We start from the raw sequence: 14,542 nt of genomic DNA, 5'->3' as shown, positions 1-14,542 counted from the left end.
CCGATCAAAATACCGAGAACGTTTTTCAAAGAACTGGAACAAATAGTCCTTAAATTTGTATGGAACCAGAAAAGACCCCGAATCTCCAAGGAACTGTTGAAAAGGAAAAACAAAGCTGGGGGCATCACAATGCCGGATTTCGAGCTGTACTACAAAGCTGTGATCACAAAGACAGCATGGTACTGGCACAAAAACAGACACATAGACCAATGGAACAGAATAGAGAGCCCAGAAATGGACCCTCAGCTCTTTGGGCAACTAATATTTGATAAAGCAGGAAAAAACATCCGGTGGGAAAAAGACAGTCTCTTCAATAAATGGTGCTGGGAAAATTGGACAGCTACATGGAAAAGAATGAAACTTGACCACTCTCTCACACCATACACAAAAATAAACTCCAAATGGATGAAAGACCTCGATGTGAGACAGGAATCCATCAAAATTCTAGAGGAGAACATAGGCAGCAACCTCTACGACATCAGCCAAAGCAACCTTTTTCATGATACATCCCCAAAGGCAAGAGAAACAAAAGATAAAATGAATTTATGGGACTTCATCAAGATTAAAAGTTTCTGCACAGCCAAGGAAACAGTCAGAAAAACTAAGAGGCAGCCCACGGAATGGGAGAAGATATTTGCAAATGACACTACAGATAAAGGACTGGTATCCAAGATCTACAAAGAACTTCTCAAACTCAATACACGAGAAACAAATAAACAAATCAAAAACTGGGCAGAAGATATGAACAGACACTTTTCCAATGAAGACATACAAATGGCTAACAGACACATGAAAAAATGTTCAAAATCATTAGCCATCAAGGAAATTCAAATCAAAACCACACTGAGATACCACCTTACGCCAGTTAGAATGGCAAAAATAGACAAGGCAAGAAACAACAATTGTTGGAGAGGATGTGGAGAAAGGGGATCCCTCCTACATTGTTGGTGGGAATGCAAGTTGGTACAGCCACTCTGGAAAACCGTGTGGAGGTCCCTTAAAAAGTTAAAAATTGAGCTACCCTATGATCCAGCCATTGCACTACTGGGTGTTTACCCCAAAGATACAGACGTAGTGAAGAAAAGGGCCATATGCACCCCAATGTTCATAGCAGCAATGTCCACAATAGCTAAATCGTGGAAGGAGCCGAGATGCCCTGCAACAGATGACTGGATTAAGAAGTTGTGGTCCATATATACAATGGAATATTACTCAGCAATCAGAAAGAACGAGTTCTCAACATTTGCTACAACATGGACGGCACTGGAGGAGATAATGCTTAGTGAAATAAGTCAAGCAGAGAAAGACAACTATCATATGATTTCTCTCATCTATGGAACATAAGAACTAGAATGATCAGTAGGGGAAGAAAGGGATAAAGAAAGGGGGGGTAATCAGAAGGGGGAATGAAACATGAGAGACTAAGGACTATGAGAAACAAACTGAGGGCTACAGAGGGGAGGGGGGTGAGGGAATGGGATAGACCGGTGATGGGTAGTAAGGAGGGCACATATTGCATGGTGCACTGGGTGTTATACACAACTAATGAATCATCGAGCCTTACATCGAAAACCGGGGATGTACTGTATGGTGACTAACATAATATAATAAAAAAATCATTATTAAAAAAAAAAAAAAAGGAGTGTGATTGCTGAATCACATAGTAAGAGTATGTTTTTTTTTCACCAAAAAAAAAAAATATATATATATATATGTGTGTGTGTGTGTGTGTGTGTGTGTATATATATATATATATATATATATACATATATAAAATTTCTTTTTGTAAGAAACCACCAAAATGTCTTCTAAAATGGCTGTACTTGGGTGTCTGGATGGCTCAGTCCATTAAGAATCTGCCTGCAGCTCAGCTCATAATCCCAGGATCCTGAGATGGAGCCCCACGGTGGGCTCCCTGCTCAGCGGGGAATCTGCTTCTCCCTCTCACTCTGCCCCACCCCCTCCCCATTTATGCCCTCTCTCTCGTAAATAAGTAAAATCTTTAAAAATAAATAAACAAAAAAATAAATAAATTGGCTGTATCATTTTGCAATTTTGTATTACCACCAACAATGAATAAGAGCTCCTGCTGTGCCCTATCATAACAACATTTGCTGTTGTTAGTTTTCTGGACTTGGCCATTCTAAGAGGTGTATAGTATCTCACTTTTCTTTTCATTGGTATTTCCCTGAACACATACGACATGGAACATTTGTTTATATGCTTATTTACTATCTGTATATCTTCTTTGGGGAGGTGCCTGTTAATGTCTTCAGCCCATTTTTTAATTCTGTTTCGCATATTCTTGTTGATTTTAAGAGTTCTTTGTATATTTAGGATAGTAGTCCTTTATCAGATATCTCTTTTGTAAATACTTTCTCCTAGTCTGTGGCACATTCTTTTATTCTCTTGACAGTGTCTCCCACCAGAAGTGTTTAATTCTAATGAAGTTCAATTTATCAATTTTTTCTTTCATGGATCATGCTTTTGTTGTTGTATCTAGAAAGTTATTGCCAAGCTCAAGGTCATCTAGATTTTTTCTTATTTTATTTTATAGGTGTTTTAAGTCTGTGACACATTTTGAATTAACTTTTTGTGAAGGTTGTAAAGTGTGTTTCTGGATTATTTGCAGGTAGATGTGCAATTGTTCCAGCACCATTTGTTGAAAATATCTTTGCTCCATTGTATTGTCTTTGCTCCTTTATCAGAGATCAGTGTACTGTATTTGAATGGGTTTATTTCTGAGCTCTCTATTCTTTTCCATTGATCTGTTTGTTCTTTCACCAACCACACTGTCTTGATTACTGTACCTTTATAGTATATCTTAAGGTGGGTAATGCCAGTCCTTCAACTTTGTTCTTCAATATTGTATTGGCTGTTCTGGGGTTTTTGCCTCCCCATATAAACTTTAAAATCAGTTTGTCAGTGTCCACAAAATAGCTTGCTAGGATTTGGATTGGGATTGCATTGAGTCTACAGATCAATTTGGGAAGAACTGACATCTTGACAATATTGAGTCCTCCTATTCATGAACATGAAATATCCCTCCATTTATTTAGTTAGTGATTTATTTCATCAGTGTTTTATAGTTTTCCTCACATAGATCTTGTACATATATTGTTAGATGTATACTTAAATTGTTTAATTTTTTGGAGTGCTAACGTCAATGGTAATGTCAATTGTAGTGGTTTGTAATTTCAAATCCCAGTTGTTCATTGCTAGTATATAGCAAAAGCAACTGACTTTCATATGTTAACCTTATAAAAGCCTTGCTATTATTGCTTATTATTCCAGGAGGGTTTTTTTTCTTTTGCTGATTTTTTGAAATTTTCTACATTGACAATGATGCCATCCTTCCTGACCTGTTTACCTTTGATTTCCTCCTCTTGTGTTTTGCATTTTCTAGACTTCCAGTACAGTGTCGAAGAGCAGTGGTGAAAGGGGAGATCTTTGCCTTGTTCCTAATTTTATTGTGAAACATTCAAGTTTCTCATCGGTAAGTATGGTGTTAGTTGTAGGTTTTTTGTAGATATTCTTTATGAAGTTGAGGAAGTCCCCTCTATTCCTGGTTTACTGTGAGTTTTAAACCATGATTAGATGTTGTAATTTATCAAATTATTTTTTTGCATCAGTTGCTATGATGATGTGATTTTTCTTCATGATTGATGGATCACATAGATTGATTTTTTGAATATTGAAATAACTCTTAATACCTTAGATCCTACTTAGTTATGGTGTGTAATTCTTTTTTTACATTGTTAGTTTTGATTTGCTAATATTTTATTGAGAATTTTTGCATTTATTTCTCATAGGAGATTCATCTGTAGTTTTCTTATGATGTCTTTGGTTTCAAAACATATTAATGTCAGCCTCCTAGAATGAGTTGGGAAGTATTCCTTCTTCTTTTGTCTTGTGGAAGAGATTATAGAAAATTGGCATAATTCTTTCTTAAATGTTTATTAGAATTCACCAGTGAGGGGCGCCTGGGTGGCTCAGTTGTTAAGCATCTGTCTTCGGCTCAGGGCCTGATCCTGGATCCCTGGGATCGAGCCCCACATCAGGCTCCTCCGCTGGGAGCCTGCTTCTTTCTCTCCCACTCCGCCTGCTTGTGTTCCCTCTCTCACTGGCTGTCTTTCTCTCTGTCAAATAAATAAATAAATAAATTCTTTAAAAAAAAAAAAAGAATTCACCAGTGAATCTGTTTGGGCCTGGTGCTTTCGATTTTGTAAGGATATTAATTATTGATTCAATTTCTTTTATAGACAAAGGCCTACCCAGGTTGTTTATTTCTCCTGTGTGAATTCTGGTAGATTGTGTCTTTCAAGGAATTGGTTGATTTCATGTGGATTACCAAATATGTGGACCTAGAGTTGTTTATAGTTTGCCTATTTTTAAAATGGGTTGTTCATTTTCTTATTGTGGAGTTTAAGAGCTCTTTGTATATCTTGGATAACAGTCCTATACTTTAAAGATTTTGAGCCAGATGGGAGCATGTGCCTTTGCTAAAACTATTCTCTGCAGATTAACCTCTGAAAGAGCACATTCACTGTGATTATCTGGTAAAATATTTGCATGCAGAAAAGGGATGGTTAGAAGACATGGGTTACATTATCTGTTCTAATCTAACTTAGTTGGTGAGTCTCATGAGTCATTTAATGTCTAAATCAATCCCATACACAGGTGAGTTTAATAGTTGGTAATAATGAGCACTCTACCCCACAGATTTCATACAAGTTACAGTTTAGTAGAGAAGTTTATGGGATTCATTTTTTTGCCAATGATACGTGAGCACTCTTTCCAAGCCTTTCCCAGTTTGCCATGTTGAGAAGACATATTCAGGTGGTGGCAATAGTTGCATGCCTATCAAGGATAAAATTCGGACAGATGTTAGAAACCTGACCGTCTCAATCCTAGAATGACTTTGGACTAGTTAACCTAACTGAATCTCAGTTTCTGACTTTGAAAATAATGCTGGGGGGTTGGGAAACACAATACGTTTTTAGTCAGTGATAGATACTAAAAAACATTTTAAAAGAATGATTAGTCCAGGCAATAATAACAGCTGTTTCTTTTTTTTTAAGAGTTTTGTTTTGTTTTGTTTTGTTTTTTTGAGAGTTGCCTAGGTGGTTTATTCGGTTAAGTGTCCGCCTTCAGCTCAGGTCATGATCCCAGGGTCTCGGGATCGAGTCCCACATTGGGCTCCTTGATCAGTGGGGAGCCTGCTTCTCCCTCTGTCTGCTGCTTCCCCTGCTAGTGCTCTCTTTCTTTCTCTCTGCTCTCTCTCTCTGACAAATACATAAATAAAATCTTTTAAAGAGAGATTGAACATGAGAGAGAGAGAGAGAGCACATGAGCAGTGGTGAGGGGCAGAGGGAAAGGGAGAAGCTGCTGAGCAGGGAGCGCGATGCAGGACTTGATCCCAGGACCCTGAGATCATGACCTGCGCTGAAGGCAGATGCTTAACTGACTGAGCCACCCAGGCACCCCAATAACAGCTATTTCTAATGATATGTTTAATATGTGTAACACACTATAATAAGCAATTTGCATCCATTACTTCTCTATGTCTAGCAAAAAATCTCAACTTTATCAGAGAGCTACATTTATTATTCCTATTTTACAGAGAAGCAAAATGTAAGTCTTTGGAACACATTCTTAAATAAAAAATTTCATTAAACTGGTTTCATCTCCCAAATATAATGATTAATAGCACTTCAAAGTGCTTTCTTTAAAACTTCTGCTTTTTCACATAAATACACATTTTCAATGTTAACTAAGATTCTTCTAAACATTTTTAATTATTTAATGTCCTTAATGCTGGATATTTAAGGTTTCTGAAAGTTTCAGTCTGTAGAAATAATGCTGCAGTGACCATCTCTGAGCATAAAGCTTTATTTTTTACTCTATTTCAGGTGATGCCCTTAGGATAATTGGAGAAGAGGTAGATTTTTCATTTTTTGAGGTTCTTGATTTAAACGGGCAATTTGTTGCACAGAAAGTTTGTACCAAAATACAATATTTAATATACATATGAGAATAATACATATCAATGTGTATAAATACAGATATACAATTTTAAATCAGTTCAATATATAGGTAATATTTATTTTTTGAAAAGAGGTTTGAAGAAGCAAGCCAATCTGGTATATGTGAATGAGAATTTCAGAAATCACTGCTAACATCACCCTACAGAAAACAAGCTTTCAACTGTGCTGGGATAAAAATCACTGAAGCAAATGAAATTTCTCCATTCATACATTACGGAAGTAAATTGGTCCAGAAGGGTAAACAAAAAACATCAAAGCTGATGGAAGAGACAGATGCTAGATAAGAAGATGAGTGTGTTGAACTGAAGACTAGCGTTTGTTAGGCTTTAAGGAACAGATGACTAGAAAACATAAGATTCCTTCTTCAGGGCTGTCAGAGTGAAACGACTTATAAATGATCAATTTTCTCTTTTGTAAAGTTAGAAACAAAGGATTACTTCAACTGACAGCCAAAGAAAAGAAAGGTTACTCGGAAGAAAGGGAGCAGATTGCTAATGGTAAATGACTCTCAAAAAAACTTGTGAATTTTTTTTCATTAACATATAATGTATTATTCGTTTCAGAGGTAGAGGTCAGTGATTCATAAGTCTTATATAATAGCCAGTGCTCATTACATCATGTGCCCTGCTTAATGTCCGTCACCCAGTTACCCCATCCTCCCACCATCCTCCCCTCCAGCTACCTTTAGGTTGTTTCCTATGATTAAGAGTCTCATGGTTTGTCTCCCTCTCTGATTTTGTCTTGTTTTATTTTTTCTTTTCTTCCCCTATGATCCTCTGAAAACTCATGAATTTTAAGAAAAATGTTGACTTTTCAGGAAAACTAAATAACAAAGGAATAGTTAGAGAATAAAAATTAAGTCCCAGAAAAGGTCTGGGCAGCCCATAAAACAACACATCCTTTTCTTCATTCAATTCTAAATATTTTCTGATTACCTAATAGATGCTGGTCAGTGAGTGAGTTAGATCACACCAAATAAAGATTACTTTAGACCGTGTCTTTGGCTATGGAGGTTGAGTCTATTTTAGGAGTAAACAAAGGTAATTATAACACCATGCAATACTTCTTCAGTAACTATAAAAATATACATATCCAAACAAGGAGATGCCCTCTTTACACTGTCAATTAACAAAGCTGAGAAAGTTGACTTTAATAATAGCCAATGTGCTCAAAAGTGAGTATATAAGCACTCTATCCACTATTAATGATATTGTTAATTGATACCACAAGGTATCAATGAAGGAAAAATTGACCCAGAAGAGAACTGTGGAGAGTTAAGAGATTTTACCTTCCTTGCAAGCTAAAAATTTATCCTGCAGTATTTATATGGAGGTTGGTGGACTGTATGAGACTCCTGTAACCACAGTATCATTATTTTCTTGTGCTAGTCCTCCAAGCCCCAGTGTCCACAGAGGAAGGCAAAGAGGGCCAGATGACCACCCATATGTGGTAGATTGCAATAGAGGAGAAGAACTTGAACCTTAGTTACGCTGGACAGTAAGCATGCTTTCCCATTGTTTGGGAGGGAGACATGATCTCTATTTTCCATGACTGTTCACTACATAAACATCTATGAAAATTGTTTGGAACGAAGGTAGTAAGTGATTGTGTTTATAAAATGTGGATAATTGTCTCCCAGTATAGCTTACACATCAAAAGTCTTAAAAAAATATCTGCTATTACATAAAGGATGGGATTAAAATCAGATGCAAATGAATAAAAAATCTTACTCCATATGGAGATAACAGTTTCAAGTTTATAAATAATCTCAGGGAGAGGTTTGAGACCATCAGCACAGCTCCCCAGGTCCTTTCTTGTCACATTATGAATACCCTAAGAATAGTATATAGTCATGTCACTTGCAAAGAAGGGGACTGGTTCAGTCATTTCCTACGCATTCACTTGTTCAATTTGTAGTCATTTACATAGCATATATGACATATTCCAGAGACCTATTCCCTATAAGTATAGGTTTGTTTACCACAAACAATTCTACACAGATTGGATGGACCCTACTAAAAGCATTCCATAATAAAGCCTCCTCTGCTAGCAAATACCATCAATGGATCTGCTAGCAGATACGTCATTAACATATTTATTAGGAGGCAGATGAGGTAGGTGCTGGAGTTACGAATTTTTGGACAATTCAGCTCCATTAGCCATAAAAAAAGAAAAATAATACCTACCTCATGTTTATTTTGAGAATATGTTAATACATGTAAAGCATTTTGAATGGTATACATCTCATACTATCTCATATATAGTAAAAGTCTATGTTGGTTAACACTATTATGATGAAACAATAAAATCTCTGAGGCAAATGTGTAAAAACTTTGATATATCCATATGATAAAATCTAATCTAATCTTTTTAGTTTTGTGAAATATTAGGTCAATAAAATCCTCATAACATATGGTTAAGTAAAACTACCTTGATTCAAAACTGTATTCCTATAATATTCCTATTTTGCAAAATACATATGCACACACATAAACACAGGATAACAGAAGAAAAATCCCCAAATAATATTCACTGAGGTTGAGCAGATTATTATTTCTTCTTTATACATTACAATATTTTCCACATTTTCTACACTAAGAATTTATCTTTTAAAAAGGATTAGACCTGTAACACTTTAATCGTGGGAAAATTTGGCACTGCTAAGTAAAGTGGGGCTTTTTATTTTTTTTTAATTTTTTAGAAGATTTTGTTTATTTGAGAGAGCGAGCACGAGCAGGGGGTGGGGCAGAGAGACAACACTTCCCACTGAACATGGAGCCCAGCGTGGGGCTCAGTCCCAGGACCCTGAGATCAGGACCTGAGCTGAAATCGAGTTGGATGCTTAACCAAGTGAGCTACCCAGGTGCCAAATTAGGGCTTTTTAAATACCTTTCTATAGATTCCATTTGTACTAGCATGTGAACCTTTGTTAGTGGCATGACGAACCCCAGACTGATTCAACTTCTGTGCAAAATCCTTTTGTATTAGCTTCTACAAATTGTAGGAAGAACTTTTTAAGATGAAAAATATTTGCAGTAATCTTATGGTGCTTCTGCTTTTTAAATTTGTCCACAAAAACCAACGCTTTGTTTATGGCTTTATTTATAATGCTTCCAACATCCAAGACCCTAATTAATGTTTCTTACATGACAGAAAGGCTTTCTTTATTCATTCAATAGAGGGAGATGTTTAGTTGTAGATTGTCTTTGCTCTCCAGCAGGAATGTTAAGTACTCTAACGAACTTTGAAGCTAGAATTGTGTAAAAAACAACAACAACAACAACAACAAAACAACAGCTCTGAGACTCCACATTAATGATTGCATTAATTCCAGCTTGATTATAAAACCAGTCAGTTACTAATTCATAAACTACATCAACTGATTATTTGACTGTTTTTTCCTAACAAATGCAAGTGAATTATTGACTTACTTGGAACTTAAGGACATCTAAGGAATCGTGTAATTAACATAGAATTCAGGGCAGTCCACCTACCTACCTTGTGATTAAATTCAGCTGATTGGCCAGGCTGTTTTCTTTCTTTTTCATTGTATGAGGCATTTCCTTTGTAGATTTCAGTGCAGGGGTTAAGGAGGACAGTGGTAAGTATCTGAGTAGGTAAATTTCTCTGCCTCTTCCATATAGGCTCTGAAGATCCACCTTCCCCATTTAATAGATGTGGAAACTAATATCCAGGGTTAGCTAGGTGGTTGCTTAAAACAAAACTATTAAGAGATAGAACTGGATCAAGAACCTAGGTTTTGACATCCAATTCCATATTATTCTTGTTAGGTATACACCAACTCTTTTTAAAACACTGTCAAAAAAGCTACTCAAGTCAATTATAGTAGATATGCACACAGGGCTTTTTTTTGGGAGGGGGAGTCATCTGGAATGAGATGGTCAGGTGTAAATATCATAAACAAATAGATTGATTTTCACATAAATGGGTAATCTAAAGCAAAGGACATCTGTGAAATGAGTCAGTGTGGGGTGTGGGACTAGGAATGGGAGATATTGCAATGCTGACAGCTAAAATGGACTGGAATTTCATCCATGGCACACCGTACCCTGAGTCCGTAAAAAGAAACAAATTCCAGGACTGGGTAAATGGTGAAACAGAGGACATTGACTTGACCAGCTTGACCTCAGATTTTCGTTGAGTCTGGCAGTCCAGGGTAACCAGAGATACCCAACCTGTAAGACTGAGAAGGGCAGAAGAGGTCTGTGTCCTTGTAACAAGGAAAAAAATAAAAAATAATTTGTTAACCAAACATACACTTTTGCATTGGAAGGGTTTTTTTTCATGGATTCTGTTCATGAGTGAGGAATATTCAAATATATGCTTATAATTTTTCTGTGCTTTATCAATAATAGTAATTACTAGGACTTCTTCAGAAGATGTTGATAGGCTATTCACTTAGCCTGAGTCGCAAAATGTATGAAATGGCACTGCCCAAGGGCTTTCTACGGAGAAAAAATTGAAAACATAGCCAGCTGCCAGATGGAAGATATATTTGCAGAGCTCTGAAAACTGCTGCAGAGCAAACACGGTTGAACAATAGCAACTGGGGGGCTGCCTTGGCCCTTGTTATCTATTTGCAGTCATTCATAAAATTTTAATGTTTGGACATTAAACAGAGCACAGAAGAGATATTGCTGTGGTCTGCTAAGTGTTAGTGCTGGATTAAGACCTATAGTCAGAGTTATGAAAAACACAGCAACACAAGCAGCTATAATGATTGAAGGGAATGTGACTGCTGCTGTTTGCTTATCTAGGAGGATGGCGCTTACTGATAAAAACACAAATTACTTCATATAACTTATTTATGATGAGCATGGAATCATACAATAGCATCATGCTATCCTGTTCTGCAGTGATATATATACTATCATTGGCCGGGTTTATGGAGGTAGTCTCAGAAATGATCTTTCCTCAGGGTATCAATATAAAAGAACGAAGGACCGTTGTTCGAGCTTAATTTGCCTAATTACCGCGGATTACTCTTTGTTAGCAAGGGTAATTTCTGGAGTCAATCTCTGCAGATGCTTTAAGTGATCTGGGAGATATAAAAAATATGTCATCAGAATAAGATCTGTAGAGGAAGAGCACAGAACTTGGAGTCAGACAAAGGAAAAGCGTTGACATCTCCATATCTCATTATTTTTTTTTTCATCTATGAAAATGAATAATACCTCGTTCACACAATGTTGGAATAATTTAACAAAACACCATAAATGAATGCTCTGATTACTGTCTGGTTTATAACAAGGGAATGGTCATAACAAAGAATATTTGACTGTTGCTACCAGGTTCCTCTTATGACCTAGAATTATAAACAATGAGGTGGGAGTGAAGGGCTCTCCACCAGAATATCCTAAGAGGAAGCTGGCCTCTCTTTATCACTCGCCACCCTCTACCCCACATTGCCCACATATCTCAACATTAGTTATGACTTCTTTATTTATTTTTGTTTAAAGATTTTATTTATTTGACAGAGAGAGAGACAGCCAGCGAGAGAGGGAACACAAGCAGGGGGAGTGGGAGAGGAAGAAGCAGGCTTCCAGCAGAGCAGGGAGCCCGAAGTGGGGCTCGATCCCAGGATCCTGGGATCACGCCCTGAGCCGAAGGCAGACGCTTAATGACTGAGCCACCCAGGCGCCCCTTGTTATGACTTCTTTAGCCCCATTCCAGCAATGATCTATGTGCACCTGCAAGCTAAATCCCAACCAGTGTGAAAACTAACCAAAATATATTAATAGTTTGCTTCTTAGCAAGTGAAATTCAGAAATAGTTCACAGCTGCCATCCATGCCTGATGAATGAGTTTCTGGAGGTGTTCAAAACCCCAGGTGTCTGTGAGAGCATCATGCTGAAACTTCTTGACCTACGCTAATGCTGTGCAGTGTCTCTGCCTGACTGACTACAGACTAAACTCCCTCTGATAGGCTGGGAATACTGAGTCTCTGGCCTCAGCTTGTGGCCATTACTCATACTTCTTACCAGTGTCCCCTCTGTTGCTCTCAAATCTGCAATGTCACACAAAATATGTGCCCCATTTAGAATAGAGTTTTGTTGTTGGTTTTGTTTTTTGGGTTTTTTTTGGAACAGATGTCTGCCTGGCTTGGATTTGAGTTTGGCCAGTGTCCCTGAGGTTTATGATCCGGATTTACGCCACCATTTCCTTCTTCCTCACCTTGTGCTTGCACCCTGTCTTGGTTGCTCTCTCAAATCCAGATAAATTAGTTCCAGTTCACATTCTTTTGGGTATTGACTTTCCATTCTTGGAAGAGTTCCTAATATCAATAACGCAGCCCAGGCCTAAAGTTTAAGACACTCTTGGTTGCTTTATAAAGGCTCATTTAGTGTAAAATTCATGCAATGGGGGGCAGTTTAATTTGTGGCTTCTATGTCTTATGAAGTGGTTAAAACAAGTTTTGTTTAGATTAACAAACTTATTTTCTCCTGACACGCTTTTCTTCACTTCCGTCCTATGTTCCATATTCAACAAATAAAACATTTTAAATGAAAAAAAGAACCATTTTTAAGATGTTATAAGAATTCACCCTGGATTCTGAAAGGGGGAGTATTGTAGCCTCTAATATAATGGCTTAGGAAGAATGAGAGAAGATATTCTCTGCCAATGGAGAATGACTGTGTGTCCTGTATTCAGAAAAATAAAAGACCCAGAAGTGGGATATTATGCTGTATTATAGAAAAGTCTAAACTGTTCTTTAGAAAAATTTTATTTTCAAAGTTGTTTATATCTATTCATGCTATTTCTACTTCCCAACCAAACACACTGAGCCACACACTCCTGCATAACTTCAATTATTAGAAGCACCCAATTTATGCACAATTAGACAGGTTACACTTTCAGAGTCTAAGACATTTGAAAATGTTTTTTAAAAATAACAAGAAATAACTTTTAAGATATCTCTATTATAGGGAAATGTATAAAAGAACTACAAAGAGGTAGATACCTCTATTTTCTAAAAAGATAATGGATAGATCTAAGTAGTGTGGATCTAAATAAGTAAATGATAATGAAACAACTAAAAAACATTTAAGTTGGCTAGGGAAAATCATAAAGAATGAACCTCAATTAATTGTAGAATGGATGGATTAATATTAGTTAAAATTCATTGTATGTCAGATTTTAGGAGTCCCAACCTAGTCAAGTTCCAAGCATGGCTTACATTTTTTGGGTGGGAGGAGCCATCTCTGGAAAGAAGGAGTGCTCCTTGTGTGCAGAATGAATGAAGTGACCAGGCTTGTCCTTATATCATCCCCCCACCTGATTATTCTCATTGTCTTTCCTCTCCTTGTAGCTGAAATCATGCTGACAGAGAATAAGGAGTCACAACCTATTTTCCATGATGAAAAGAACAAGGAAGGAAAAGGTAGTTAGTCATATCTTTTTTGTTTTTCTTCATTCTTTGTTGTTACATACTTCCCATGGTGTTTTTCCCCTCCTGTTCTTGTTTCCTTTTGTCTTCTCCATTTTCCTCTCCATCCATCTACTCCTCCTTTTCTTGATCCTTTCTTTTCTGTCATCTTCATCAATAGCTCTCTTCTCTCTTTTTCCATGTCTTTCCTTCTCCTCCTGAAAGACTGCAAAAGTATGTATCAATCATTAAACAAGCTTGGAGCAAGTATTCAGATCTTCGTGGGACTTACAGACCAAGGTACCAAAGCTCACCACTAGGAGCATTTTAAAGCCTTTATGAATAAATAACACCAGCCCCCTCACAAAGACCACCAGAGAAACCTGTTAACCCAAAAAAACTGAGTTTATTAAACTTACTGAAGCAGATCACCATCTTGATAATTTCGAAAATGCCTCAAAAGGGAGAAGTTTGGAAAGATCTTGAACTTTGGAGTCTGGGATAAAGTGGTTTAAGATAGGTCTGTCAAAATGGGAAACGAACTGGGGTTGGGAAAAGTTTATGATGTATCCTTTGGTATTGCTGCACCATCGGGTCGAGGATCTTAAAGCAAGCCTTGGTAACGAACCTATTGCTCTGACAAGCATGCTGTGTCTAGGTGATGAGCTTTCATCCAGATCATTCACCTAGATAGTCTGGGTTACAAAAATTTCTTCAAGCACAAAAATGAATTATTTACTGGGGTGCAGGTTTATCTTCCTGGTTAAAAATTTCCCGAGTAAACAGTTGAATTATATTGACATGAGTGGTCTCAGTCCCTTAGAATTTAACTACTAGTAAATCCTATGGAGCAGTGGTCTTAGTTTTTACAGAAGGAATGGTCTTAGTTCAACATAGAGAAAAGTATTAAATAAAGTCTCCCATGATATACTCTGGAAAGAAGGTGAAATACAGGCTGGACAGTTCTCAATCAGGGAAGGTACTATACCCTGGGGGTATTTGGAAATATGTCTAAGGGGTGTTATTTGCATTTAGAGGGCATTGTCAATGGATACTAAATGAATAACACTATGCAAAGCATCGCGTACAACAGAATTGTCATAGCTGA

General features: G+C 37.1%; 1 pseudogene; it reads right to left on the bottom strand.

Moving 5' to 3' along the window:
• The window catches only part of LOC123781181 (small ribosomal subunit protein uS5-like), a 69,476-nt pseudogene that overhangs the window by 38,515 nt on the left and 16,419 nt on the right, over window positions 1–14,542 (bottom strand).

Source organism: Ursus americanus, chromosome 18 (assembly GCF_024610735.1).
Source record: "Ursus americanus isolate L20-20 chromosome 18, mUrsAme1.1.p, whole genome shotgun sequence".
Classification (NCBI taxonomy): Eukaryota; Metazoa; Chordata; class Mammalia; order Carnivora; family Ursidae; genus Ursus; species Ursus americanus.
This window is presented reverse-complemented; position numbering and strand designations above follow the sequence as displayed.